Source organism: Pangasianodon hypophthalmus, chromosome 18 (genome assembly GCF_027358585.1).
Source record: "Pangasianodon hypophthalmus isolate fPanHyp1 chromosome 18, fPanHyp1.pri, whole genome shotgun sequence".
Lineage (NCBI taxonomy): Eukaryota > Metazoa > Chordata > Actinopteri > Siluriformes > Pangasiidae > Pangasianodon > Pangasianodon hypophthalmus.
This window is the reverse complement of record NC_069727.1, coordinates 8,878,805-8,893,598: the sequence shown is the minus strand read 5'-3', so window position 1 is coordinate 8,893,598 and position 14,794 is coordinate 8,878,805.

The following is a 14,794-nucleotide window of genomic DNA, read 5'->3' as shown; positions in this document are numbered from 1 at the left end:
CCTAGTGCGCATGTGCGGAAGTATGACGTCTTCGCCTGTTGCTGCTGCTGTGTTGAGGCGGAGAGATTTGTGTAAACGCTGTTCGTGTGTGTTATACGGTTTGTAACGGTATTGTGTCATATTAATTAGGGTAAGGCAGTTTATAAAATAGTTTTTAATTAAACACATGCTTTAAAGTGTAGAATGTGCTGTATCTTTAGTCGGATAAACTTCCTAATTCCAGCTTTCCCCCCTTCACTGTGGAACATCAGTTAAAAGTGTAAATAAGGGTCTTAAGATACATTCTTTCTTTCTTTCTTTGTGTATGCGTGTACAACTCACAAGGGTTTTTTCCCTTCTTTTTCTTTTTTTCCTGACATAAATAACTTATACACTACAACTACACTACAGTAATTAGTCTATTTGAACTACTTTAGGTTACTCATCTCTTCTCACACAAGGCTTTATTCTGGGAACAAGTGCACCTAGAAAACTGGTTTCCTAAAATTCTGACATGTTGTAGCAAGACTGCATTTATTATATCCTGCTATTATGCTACTAATGTATCTGGTTCAGCAGATTTCCTCTGTACTACATTAACTTTCCACTAGACCACTGAGAGAACCTGGTACTGCTAGAAAGGATGTTTACCCCAATATTACAATATATGCTTTTATAACCAGGGCCGGATCATGGTTTAGCCCTACAACAGCAAACCACAGTGTCTGCACCACACTCTGAAACAGAGACAAGCTCACTTTCCACAGTCTGACTTTTTCTGCCCCATATTCTCTCTGAAATGGAGCAAGACATCAAAACAAGTCAAGTTGAAGTACCCACAAGTAACTTCAATCATAACTCAGTTTCAACCAACAACACAGTAATGGCAGTTTCCTTCCCCACGTTTTTCTAGGCTGATGTATGATGACTAAATATATTAGCTAACATGAATCTTAAGCATTCAAACATGTCTCCCAGCCTGGCCAAACTGGTATTCAGTTGGTTTTAGCTGGTCTCCCAGGGTTGGTCTCTTTCTTGCCTTCTTCCTCGGAAAATTATCCTGTGGTTGTCAAAATCTAGCTGTCTGGCAAGGTCTGATTCTATGCACAGAAGTGACAATGAGCTGAGATGTGTTTGGAACATGCTACTCTGCAACTCATTTTTTTTTTTAATTCTGCCTAATGTCCACTCACCCTGGTAGAAAAATCTGAAGTGCCACATAGACTTTGGGGTACACTGACTGCAGCTTAACCCTGTAATCCACACTGATTAACACTGTAATCCATTGTACGTGGAAATCTGAAAAACCCAATCTCCTACAGGGAAGCGTGTAGGGAACTCGGGCAAAATCCACCTTGCCCAAGTTCTCTGACATGAACACACCTGATGTCAAAACAATATGGTGGTGCACACAGTCAACAATAAACAGATTTTCATTTGCCTCATTTAATACTTGGTAAAATTTGATGTAGCTTTTGTATTGTGAAAATGTGTGTTAGCAGCTTTGAAAGCTTAGATTTGTAACATAATTCAGTTGGTTTCGGCCCGATGTCATTAACATGGTTAGACTATTGTGAAGGATGACCACTGAGGCAGTTTTTATAAGCAAAGATGAACAAGAGTAGTTGTATTATCTTATACATCATTTAACTGCACAGAAATAATTCACGTAGACATTTAGGGCATTTGGCAGACACCCTTAACGAGAGCGACTTACATTTATCTCATTTATACATCTGAACAGTTGAAGGTTAAGGACCTTGCTCAAGGGCCCAACACTGGCAGCTTGGCGGTGCTGGGGTGCTTGTTTTTCCAAGTGTGTGCCCCAGAATGTGTGTAGAACTCTGGAAAACTGACTTGGAAATTTCCAAGTTCCAGGTAGAGTTGCAATGTATCAAGCAACTTAGTTGGGCACTTCTCACACTCATAGTCAGACACGAAAGATTTGAATTGGATGAGCTTGTTGGCAAAGTTGGCAAGGATGCCTCTGTGTTCATCTTTTTTTTAGGAACAATTTAGCCAGTGAACTGTGATGAGTGATATTATATTTACCTCCTGAAAACTGCAAACCATATAATCAAAACCTACATTGTTATAGATTTAACAAGCAATTATATTGAATATTGATTGAGCTAAAGCAAATACTTACAGTACTGTGCAAAAGTCTTAGGCACCCTATGTTTTTTAGTACAAACTTTGTTATAGATTTTTATTTTATGACTTCTACGTTATTGATTCAGTACAAAAACTTTTTAAATGTTTCAGAAAAATGTTTGTATGTCAGTAAAGAAAGCAGCTTAACTCATGTAAAGGTAGGAAGTGCTGCTTTGTTTACTGTTCATGCTCTGAACAGCCATGTTGGTTTGTCATCACTTGCTGAACTCGGGGTTGAGGAGACCATCCTGAGTTCCCGAGTAGGAATTCTGAGTTGAGGAGGCTTTTTTCCTATTTGGTAGGGAGGTTGGAAATTGTGAGTTGTTATGACCGTTAGTTGAATGCAGCATTAGAAGCCAGATCTGACATAAACAGACTCCAGAGAGACTAGTTGAATACAAGCAATGATCAAAGCATACACTAGGGTTAGCATACACTAATTTATCACTGACCACATTAAATGTCTCTACTTTCAACTTCTCCCTTCCCTCAAATATTACACAAGGTTCTGAGCTGTCATTCGCAAATGTTTTGTGTTTCCTGTTTTCCTGATGATTGTGCTTATAGGTCTGAGAGACACTGGTGTTGCAAAAGTCTCAAACTAGTCTCGCTGGGGCACCACAGAAACCATAAATAAGGACAAAAGCTGTTTGGCATGGAACAGGTCAAGTATGATGCCTCAGAAATGTGCCAACAGCTTCAATTCAAGTCTCTCTTTTCTCAGTGGCATCATTGCACATACACCTAATATGGGTGTAAGTGACATCTGGGATCCTAAGGCTTTTAATGGGCAGGTCCCATCTTATGTCACAGACCTTACCTGTTTGCATTCAGCTTCTAGGTCTCTTAGATCTGCCAACAAAGTTCTCTTACATGTCCCACCATCACGTCGCAAACTAAAAAGTAACAGATCCTTTGCAGTCGGTGCTCCATGCCTGTGGAACCAGTTGCCACTTGACATTAAAAGTGCTCCTTCCATTTCTGCTTTTAACTCAAGGCTCAAGACACACATTTATTCTCTTGCCTTTTCGGACCACTAATCTTTCCATGCTTTATGTAATTCTGTGCATGTCTCTCTATTAATGAATGCATGAATTAATTAATTAGGGGGCCAAGCAGCAAAGGTACACAGGCAATATTGTTATTCTATTTTTTCTTCTTCTTCTTCTTCTGGCCAAGGCGTCTATGGGAGTCCATAGAACCGTATGGTAAAAAGTTGTGAAATTTGGCACACTGATTGGGGAGGGTCTAAGCAATGTTCTGATCTCACTTACTTACTAAAGACTTCCTCCCATCTATGTGTGCTATGTCTATCTGGAATTTATATATTTATATATTTCTCTAAAGCTGCTTTGTGACAATGTCCATTGTTAAAAGCCCTATACAAATAAAATTGAATTGAGTTGAACTCAATTATGTGTGGACTAAGATCAAAATGTGTACAGTGACTGCAACATGTGAAAGTTAACAGAATGTGCTGCACAATGTACATAATCTATCAGTGTTGTTGTTGTTGTTGTTGTTGTTAGTTTCAGGCTGGCCTGTAGCACATTTGTATGTATTTTCCAGACATGTTACTGGCATTACCCTATGACTGGCTTCTACAGTTTGAAAGGTCCAACCCTAGGCCCTCCACCACAGAAGTCACACACTCACCTGCGTGTCTGTCAATTGGCTCAAAACCCAGGAAGTGCTCTGTAACATTTCCGCTACTGCTAACAGACCTGAATTTCATCCACTATTGTTCGGCATGTTTTCTGACTCGTTTTTTGTAACTCAGTTATTCACATATTTTGTCTATGACACATTGGACACTGTGTCTCTTCCTTTACTGCCAAACATTTTAATATGTTCAGCTAAGAATGGGTCAGATTGTGAGAGCAGTTCTAGGATGCCAAGGAAATTTTCATTATGGGTTCACCCCAACCATTCATCATCCCTCCTAAAAGCAAGTCCTCTTTCACCCAAAAACTTGATCACTGCTACAACACTTGTCCAGTATTTACATCCCCTTCAAAAATGTGTCGTAAGATCTGCATTTATAGCATTGGTCTATGTCTGCTGGTGTGAGGCAAGCTTGCATGATTTGTGTCCCACACTATTCTTTTAGGCACTGAGCTTGATGCAGGCAAAACAGTAGACATAACCTGTTAACGGTGCCTACAGAAACCACTGTCTAGAAACATTCTAGGGAACAGAAACTTATAGTCTTCCCAAGAAACTGGGTATTTTTCACTGTTCCTCTTTCAATAAGTACTGACTTAACAATGTCACTGGAGATTTTTTGCTGAAATGCCAGCTCAGAGACTTCATAGCATGAAGAACAGCCTGTTTGCTGATGCAATTCTCGTCAACTGTCCAACTGCTTCCAAGGAGGAGGAGAGGAAAGTTCTCATATACAACAAGCTGTTGAGGCTTCTTCCTGGAAACTTCTGGCCCCACAATAGTGCTACTGTCCTCATTATCAAATGGTTTTTGAAAAGAAATTGGCAATGGATGGAACACTTTGAAGCAAACCTGCCTTTCTTGCCTCCTTTTCTTTTTTGGCTTTCCTTTTGGAAGCCCCACTACTCCAAAGTTTGTGTTCCATATTTCAGAATCACTGAGCTATATACTATATAAAGTAATATATACAGTGGATATAAAAAGTCTACATGACTGATAAAATGACAGGTTTTTGTGATTAAAAAATTAAACCAAGATAAATCATGTCAGCTCTTTTACAACCTTTCACGTGATATAACAACCAACCAAATTCAAGTGAAGAACAAATAGAAATGTTTAGGGGAAAAAATAAAAAGCTTACAGTAACCTAGTGGCATAAGTGTGCACACCCTTTTATAATGGGGCATGTCACTATGCTCAGAATGAACCAATCACACATTCAAGCTCGTGTTTAAAAGTAATGATCATACGCCTGTCATCAGTGAAGTGATTCTGATTAACCCCAAATAAAGATCAGCTGTTTCTCTGATTCTCTGATCAGCTGATTTTCTTAACATCGTTTTGGTTTCATCCGAATGCTGAAGCCAAAGTGCTTACAAAGCATGTACAGAATTTCAGTGTTGAAAGGTATCGATCAGGAGAGGGGTACAAAAGAATTTCCAAAGCATGGAACACTGTAAAGGACATCATTAAAAAGTGTGAAAATGGAGCACCACAGTCACATTAACAAGATCAGGACGTCCCTCCAAAATAGACAAAAGGACAAGAAGAAAACTTATCAGGGAGGCTGCCAAGAGACCTACAGCAACATTAAAGGATCTGCAGGAATATCTGACAAGTACTGCTTACTCTCTGCATGTGACAACAATCTCTCATATTCTCCACATCTGGGGTATGGGGTAGGGTGGCTAGACGGAAGCCCTTTCTCACAAAAAAAACAAAAAACAAAAAAAAACATCCAGGCTGAACTACATCACCCCAAACCATGTGGCAAAATGTGTTATGGTCTGATTTGGGCATAATTCATAATTGTTTGGTGCAAAAACGGGACAGCTTATCACCCAAAGAACACCATATCCACGGTGTCCCTAAGACCATTAATGGAGATAAAAAATACATTTACTTCAATTCATTGAAAATTAATGTTAAATTAATTAAATTTCAATTTAAAGTGTAGTATATTCTTTGGCTTGGAAGCATGCATAAGCTCTTTAACTCCTTACTCTTTGTGTGAACTGGCCATGTGCTTGTGTGTATGTGTGTGTTGAAGTCTGGTTTGTCAATGATTTAAGATACCAGCGCTACACACACTCCCACACGTACACAGAGAGGATGGGTTTGCAAAGGAAGGAAATGCTAATAAATTTTCTCTGTTAGTTAGACAGGAGAATGAATTTATGCCTGCACGTGTGTCGTAGAAATCCTACAGGAAATCACTTCAGAGTGAATATTCATTTTATCAGCCAGGGAGACAGAACATTACTTCAGCCCTTCTCCAAAGTTCTCTTCACAAACAAATTCTTTTCAACACCTTGCTATAGGGTGCAGTCTCACTTCATTGGTTACAACTGACAACAAATACAGTTTCTTGTTTAATGTAGGGGATCCCTGGGTAGGGCTTCAAGCACTGGCACTGGAACTCTATTGTTTTTGTTTTGTATTTCTTGTTTTCTTCTTCTCCAGTAAAATGTATTGTACAAACCAAGTCATAAGTCATAGAGATGTGAAATTTAGTTAATAAGTAGTACTCCCTGCCCCTACCCTGGCAAGTGAATTTTGGCCCATATCTTGAGAACCAAGTCCTACACTCAAAATTATTTTACCCCACAATTTTCTGCCACAATGGATTTTTTTTTTGTGCTAATTTGCATAATATGCAAAACATATTTTTGTGAACTTGTCCTAGCATTTTTTTTAGCAAAAAGCCATAAATTTGGTGTCGAACACCTCAGCAGCGTGTGAAACTCAATATTGATATAATATAAATGTCTGCCATGTTAATATAAAATTTCCACCACATTTAAATTATTTCTAACAAGGAAGATCCTGAATTACTCAAACGGCTGTAACTCATGACTGGTTGTGTGGATTTAGACAGAACTCATTCTGGGGACATATGCAAAGCTTAGGGTGTGGTCATACATAGTGGGTGGAGATGAGCTCAGATAACTGTTTCTCAGGAAGTCCAGTCAAGCTGAAATTTGGTATGCCACATCTCTGTGCTAATCTGTAAGTAGACTTTTGATAATGACCTGATTATTTAAAAAAAAAAAAACATGGCCACCATTGGCCAATCAGCTTTCAGCAGGAATTTGAGCCATTGTCATGAAACTTATTGTCACGAAAAGCAGGTTCCTCTAGGGACCCACTTGTAAGGATGCAACCTGACTTGTATTGGCCACTGGGGGCGCTATGAATGTTTTTGTACACAAAAACAAGCATACTGTTTTTCAAGCATGTTTAAAAATAACATGTAGAAAGAAATTTATTTGTTCTCCTGATTCTGGTGCTGAATTAGCCAGGCCCAATCCAATTTCTGATAATTTGCTAATATGCAAAAAACTATTCTGCTGATATGCAAAAACTATTCTGTGAACATCTCTGCTTAAACTGATGCTGCGATGATCCGGACCTGGATAAGTGGAAGAAAATGGATGGATGGATATTCTGTAACCTAGTCCTAGGAACTTTAGCCAATCTTCACAAAGTTGGTGTCAAACTACGCAGGAGAGTATGCACACTTCAATAATTATATTAATAAAACATGTCAAAAACTAACAAGTAAGGTCTCTTGTAACTTGTATGGTCTTGTAACTTGGCAAGAACTGGCCACTGGGGCACTATTTGCAAAGAGTGCTTGGACCCCGCAGATCATCAATTGCGGCTATATTTGGTCAATGATTTTGGTCATGGCAGAGCATGTCACAAGGGGCAGCACTGCATTTTCAAACTCAATTTAGCAATTATTATCAAAGTATCCTATACCTTTGCATGCTCTTAGTATCTGTCCTCGAGTGAGATGCTCCCTTACACCCTTACAGTCATAAACCATGTTGTGTCCCTACATTACCCTACCTAATTACATTTTCTTCAACTGTGAATATTTATTAGCATGTCCTTCCCTTGAACCTTCTCTCGCTCTCTCACACACACACCCTGCACATAGAGTAAGGAGTGAGAGATCTGGAGAACTGAAATGGCTTTGAAATACAACAATGATGATGATAATCTATCTCTGTTTTTCCTTTGAGCTCTATAAGCTTTATCCATCCCTGCTTTTATAATAAGAACAGATTTCACTGGCACCTCTGGAAAGTGATTTCCCCAGTATATTCAAACTGGTGTACATTTAAACCACTACAGCAATGTTAGTTATGTGTCTGTGTTTTATAAACTCAGTTATTCAGCATGGTTCATGCAAAGAGAATTCGTTTCCACTGAGAACACAGGGAGACAGATTTAAATCTGAGCCCTGAGAAAAGAGGTTCCCTGTTGTGTATTACTTCAGTATGTTTAAAGCACTACAGTGATGCTGGTGATGTATTTTGGAGTCATTACATGTAATGAGTTTCGTTTATTGAACAGTCTATTACACTGAGAACACGGGCCGAACTTAAGACATTTCTCAGTAACATTTTTTGTCTCATTAAATTCAAGAGAGAGCTTACAGGAAATGCTGGTGAGGGAATGTTTACATACAACATAATCAATATAGCTGCTACAACATAAGCAGGAACTTGATTCGTACCATTAAATGTTCCTATAAACAGTTAGAATATACAATGTCTCATTCATTAATAACTTAAAAAATTGCAATCGTTGGCAAGTCACTGTGATATAAACAAAATAAGCACCACCATAAATAAGATCACCCTCCCTTGACCTCTCTTATCAAGAAGGCGGTTCCGCCCACAGAACTGCCACTCACTGGACGTTTTAGTTTTTTGCACCATTCTGTGTCTCTGAAATACTGAAACAAGAACATCTGGCACCAACAACCATGCCATGGTTAAAGTCACTTTTTGATATTACAATATTTTTTTCCACATTCTGATGTTTTATGTGAATAGTAACTGAAATTTTATGCATTGGGCTGCTACCATGTGATTGGCTGACTTGATAATTATAGTAAATAATTAGTTAGTAAATGTGGCCAGTAAGTGTATGTGTTGAGAGTCACCAGACATTCCAAAGCTGTGGTTATTTTACCAGACGAAAAAGTTACTTTTATCTAATGTGATGAAATATTCATGTGCACTTTGAAATGAAAGTGAAATTAAAGTGGATAAACATTATATTATGTTGCAGGTGTCTGACTGTGATGGTACCTGGACACAACAACGCTTAAAGATCCTAAAAGACTGAGCAATCACGAAGACTTACACACCACTGATAACTTTTGTTTCATTTTATTTAAGAATGCTCTCCATGATTGTAAATCTCTTCTAGAATGAGATTTTACATTTTTCTAAACTATTAAATATTTGTTAAATAAGTATTAGATTAGAATATTCAGTATATTATTAAATAACTGGGTAATTTTAATTAATTTATTTAACTAATATTCCAAATATGAAAGGGGTATTAAAGTATAAAACTGATTATTTCATAAGGCTGATTACTGTAATTAAGTACATTTACAACACAGCTCCTACACTGCTGGTATTTAACTTACATTTCTGGTGCTTCCTGTATAAATAGCCATATTTCCCTTACATTTACAGTAAGGGAGAGCAGGGTAAGTGGGGTAAGTTGTCACCCTATTCATACCTCCAACACCAGAGACGATAACTCAGAAATGATATCACTGTCTTGTATGACTTCATGTTCTGGGTTCAGTTTTCTGTTCATATGTGGTCAAAATCGCTCTAATCCGACATGAGTACAATTTTCTTATTTCTGTCCTTCAAATGTAAAAAATGGCACATTTTATGTAATAAAACTATGTAGGCATGAACTTTATTAGAGAATAAAGTGTATCTGTCATCCTATGTTAAGTTAGTCTTGGGATATAGGCACGACATGTGTCACATTTAACAACTTGCCTTGGAATATAAAATTGACAAAAATCATTATGATATTGTGTAATCAGCTACTAGGTATATAATTATACAGCATGTCATAAAAGCTACTGTAAATTATTTATCTGACATTATATATGTACTATATATTTAGTAAGCATATATTGTGTGACAACACATATACAACACAACACATACACAATGTCATCCACCCATTCCAGCTCTGGCTCTCCTGGTTCTGTGATTAAGCTGTATTTGGTTTTGAATTGGACATTTCCAAAAAAAAAAAAAGGATTTACAATGACTTGTGTTATGTGTTGAAAAAAATCCGGTGTGACAGCTTACCCACTGACGGAAACTGTTTACAGCTGAAATAAGATACGAAGATAACAAATACAAACACAAAATATGTGCCTGAGAAGTCATTCTTTCAGTTGCTATGGCATTCATTCCACTGTAATGTGATAACTTTGCCATGATGTTTATGTAGGACAGCTTTCCATATCACCACCAGGTGGCACCAACACAATAGTGCCAACAAGATATCTACAGAGGTAGAGCATTTGTCTGGGCTGAACTTGAAGTGATTCATTCAGCTAATCCAGAAACAGCTATAGCACAGATACAGTTGCGTTGGTCACAACTTTGCAGAATACAATTCTATGCTTTACTTGATCATTATTCATTCATCTTCATTAACTACTTTATCCTGGTCAGGGTTGCAGTGGCTGATCATTACAACTAACAGTAATTAATTATACAGTGTGTTGCTTGTGTAAGAGTAGGATCCACAACAGATCCCTCACCTACATAGTCTGAGGCTTTGCAGAGGCATCAGAATAGTGGTGTTATTCAAGGCTTTAATTAACTGTTAAAAATAATTTACTTAATTGTTTGTTTGTGTACTATTGTGTGTAGACACACACTGTGCTGTTTGTACCTAGTGCACGGTTGTACTTCCCACTTTGAAATAATAATAAATAATAATAAATTAGTTCCAGTGCAACCAACTGCCATCAGAAGTCACACTGAATGGAGTTGAATGGAGTCCGCCTGTGTGTCATGTTAATCTCAACATAAATACACCAGTTCCTGGAAGGCCGCAGAGTCCGTTAGAGCACTTATCTAAACAAACACCATCATGAAGACCACAGGAGCTATCAAAAAAAGTCTGAGATGAAATTCTGGAATAGTTTGAGCATCCCACGGAGCATCATTAAATCCATTATTTAAAAAAAATGGAAAGAATATGGCGTATGGGTGAGGAAGGCATTAGTCAGAGAAGCAACCCAGTGGCTAAGGGTAACTTTGAAGAAGCTGGAGAGATCCACTGATAAGATGGGAGAAGCAGTTTACAAGACAACCATAGCCCGGACACTCCACAAAACTGGACGAGTGGTGAGGACAACGACATTTCATGGTCTCTCTTCATCAACTGCATCATCGCAAACACACAACTGCACCTCTTCTTATGCAGGAAGTTGAGGAACGTTAATGTTCCAAGCACCGTTACCTTTCAGTTTTACAGATGAGTGATCGGGAGCACAAGACTGAAAAAGCTTAAATAAAAGCGTAAACAAAAGCTACCCAGAAAATAACTAACTCATACCTACCTTCAATGGAGGCTGTGGTACTTTACACTCAGTCTCAGCAATGCCCACAGTATCATTACGGACTCCTTCCACCCTGCCAGCAGACTGTTCACATCCTTGCCATCAGGCTGATGGGACTGCAGCATTCAGACAAAATCTACCAGATTTAAGAACAGGTTTTTTCACCATATGCACCATATGCATTCTTAACAAATCAGAAAAGAATGATCTTAACTGCATCTCTCCATCACTTTTAACTATTTTAAAGTCTGTATTTATTGTTTTACATTGGGTCCCTGGAGGACTAGTGGTTAGGCCTCAGCGTGCTCACCACTGCGGCCCGGGTTCGATTGCTGGCCAGAGAATCAACCCCAGCCACTGGGGCTGCGTGCAACAGTGCGCTCTCAGTGCTGGTCCCAAGCCCAGATGAAATTGGGGAGGGTTGAGTCAGGAAGGGCTTCCGGTGTAAAAACTGTGCCAAATCAAATTTGCAGACCAATGATCTGCTGTGGCGACCCCTAACGGGAGCAGCTGAAAGAGGAACAATTTATTGTTTTTATGCCATCTTTTGACTCTGTTGTCACTTTTATGTTTTGAATGTTTTTACTGTTGAATACATGTGCATGTGAGGGCTCTGCGGAAGAATTTCATTGGTTTTTAAACACTGTAGTCTTTCAAAGCATATGATAAATAAATTTGAACATGAGAAGAACGCCATTGTGGAAAAAAGCCATATAAAAACCCATTTGGATACTCAGCACACATGGAAAAAAGTTATCTGGACTGATGAGGCCAAAACTTTCTGGCACTGATACAAAATTCTATGGTTCATTACCATGTGAACACCCTCACCACAGTGAATCATGGTGGTGTAAACATCATGTTGTGGGAATGCATTTCATCAGCAGGGACTTGGAAATGGTTCAGGGCTGAGGGCAAAATGGATAGAGCCACATATAAGGAAATCCTGTATGATCCTGAGAAAACCCTTTCCAGTCTGCAAAGTTACACAGGAGTGGTTCAAAACCAAGACCGAATCCTCAGACCGAATCTGTGGCATAACTTTTTGCTGTTCACCAGCAGACATCATCCATTCTGACAGAGCTTGAGCAATTGTGCCAAGAAGAATAGGCAAAGGTATTGGGTTCCAGAAGTGCAAAGCTGATAGAGACATATCCCAGAACACTTGCAGCTGTAATTGTATCCAAAGGTGGTTCTACCACGTATTGACCCAAGGAGGTGAATATTTAATCAACCATCAGATGACTGCTTTTTTATTTAAGTAAACTTTGTATCACAATAAAAACATTTTGCACTTTCAAATGTTAGACATATTGTGTAGTGTTAATCAAATACCATGTGCTATGACCAGGCTCGAACAACTCTGAGAGAGAAGCCAACCCAGCGGAAAAACAAGGTACGTGCTGCTCACTGAGCAGAGAGGAAACAACAGTGCAAGTTTGTAGAGATAACATAGCAAACAGCAACATTAACTAAACATAAACTAACTCACTAGCAATTCTAATGAGGAAAGGCTGACTCAAAACTAATGGATCCCCCAGAATTCCATAGTATTCTATGAAATAAGGTGCATTTAATGTGTAAAAACTATACTCACCTAGGTAGAGGAGAAGAAAGGAAGTTATCTCTCTTTGGAGAACAAAATACCTGTAACACTGAACATAGAAAACATACATGCATTTAACTTTCGGAAGGTTTCTTTAGTGGCTGCATTTTGCTCTTAATTGAGTAACAGGGTTGAAAATAATCAGAAAATAATCTTTTTCTCATAAGATTAGTAAAAACATAAAATGTGGATAACTAGCATTCAAGCTAATGGCATGGGGACATTAAGGACATTCTGATGAATTTTTTTTTTTTTTTTTTAATATTTTAGTTTTAATGTATAATTTGGCTAACTAGGTTGTACTTTTCAAGTGACTTCATCAGTGACTTATAACAATCTTTGAAAATAAAGAGGAAAAAAGATAAGAATGTACTTTTCTCCTTCCCATGATCTTCAGGAAATTCGGATGATGCAACTTCCTGGTGATCATGTGACTTGTGAAACATTCCAAATATATTTAGAAGGAATGACTATGCTTGGGTGGCAGAGTTGAATGAATGTCATTTGGACACTGATAACCTAAAAATTTTTATAACCTATAACGGACGACTCGTGGACAAGGATGTTTCAAGCATGAGATTCACACTTTAATGTAAAAATAATAAGTAACTGCTTAATCCTAGTCAGTGTCACAGTGGATACAGAGCTCTCCCAGGAACACTAGGTGTGAGGTGGGAGAATTCACACTGGACAGGACACCAGTCCATTGGAGGGCCCCATTCACACAGTATAGCCAGCTGCAGTGTCTACCTGTGTGTTTTTCCACAAGGAAACCAGAGAACCCAGAGGAAAAACCCACACAGACAGTAACCTGAGCTCAGGATCAAGCTACGGAGCTGTGAAGCAGCAACACCATGTGCTGTACTGTACCACCATGCTGCCATTAAAGTATTTTAATGATAATATTTCAAGGTAAAGTGAAGTTAGTGTGGTATATTGGGTTGAGACAGGCAAAAAAAAAAGTTCTCTATGTGTTTTTTTTTTTATCCGAATCAGATAAATAAATAAAGAGTATTCAGAATAGTAAAAATAAACATATTCAGTAGAAAATTATAAAATATAGTAAAATATATAAAATGAGTATAGCCTTATATACATGGGTAATCTGAGTGAATGTGAAAGTGCAATACTGGAGTATTAACCCCAGGGAATCTGAATGATTAGTATAATGTATGGTGCATATGGTACAAAACAGCAGATATGAAACCATGGATGTGCAGCAGAGTAGCTGTGATCAGCAGAGCAACCATAATAATAATAATAATAATAATAATAATAATAATAATAATAATAACATGATGATGATGATGATGATGAGTAGCATCAGTGCAGTAAGCCGAATGCAACCCAGTGCAAAAATCTAACATATATCTAATAAGCTTATTCTAGGAATAAGCTCTAATGCACAATAATGTCCCGGCACAGTGATGAACTGTTGTACAGAGTGAACGCTGTTGATAAGAGAGACCTTCTGTATCGTTCCTTGGAGCGTACAGTGGAGCTGGATAAGTCTTTACACTGAAGGTGCTCATGCTGTTCGACCAGTAGAGTCGTAGAGGGGGTGTGGTACATCATCCAGGATGTATAATAGTGTGTTTAGTGTCCTCCTTCCCACAACCACCTCAAAACCATCCATGCACATACAGTAGGTTTTTGTGAAGGACACTATACCTGTGTAGAAAATGTCTTTTCCCATGTCTTTGGAAATGTAACATCAGGACATCAGGGGGACACAAATGCCACCTATGTTCTCTTCATCGTTAAATAGTAGCGCGCGCATCACACTGAACACTCTGTCAGATAAAATAGTCTTAACTTTATGATTCTTTTGGGAAACTGTGATGTATTTGTTTTAAGGCAGGTCCATTCATTCTGACATGCCCCCCCCCCTCCCCCCCCCCCCCCTCTCTCTCTCTCTCTCTCTCTCTCTCTCTCTTCCTGTATCCGTTCTTCCTGCGCTCCTTCCAGCTCTCTCT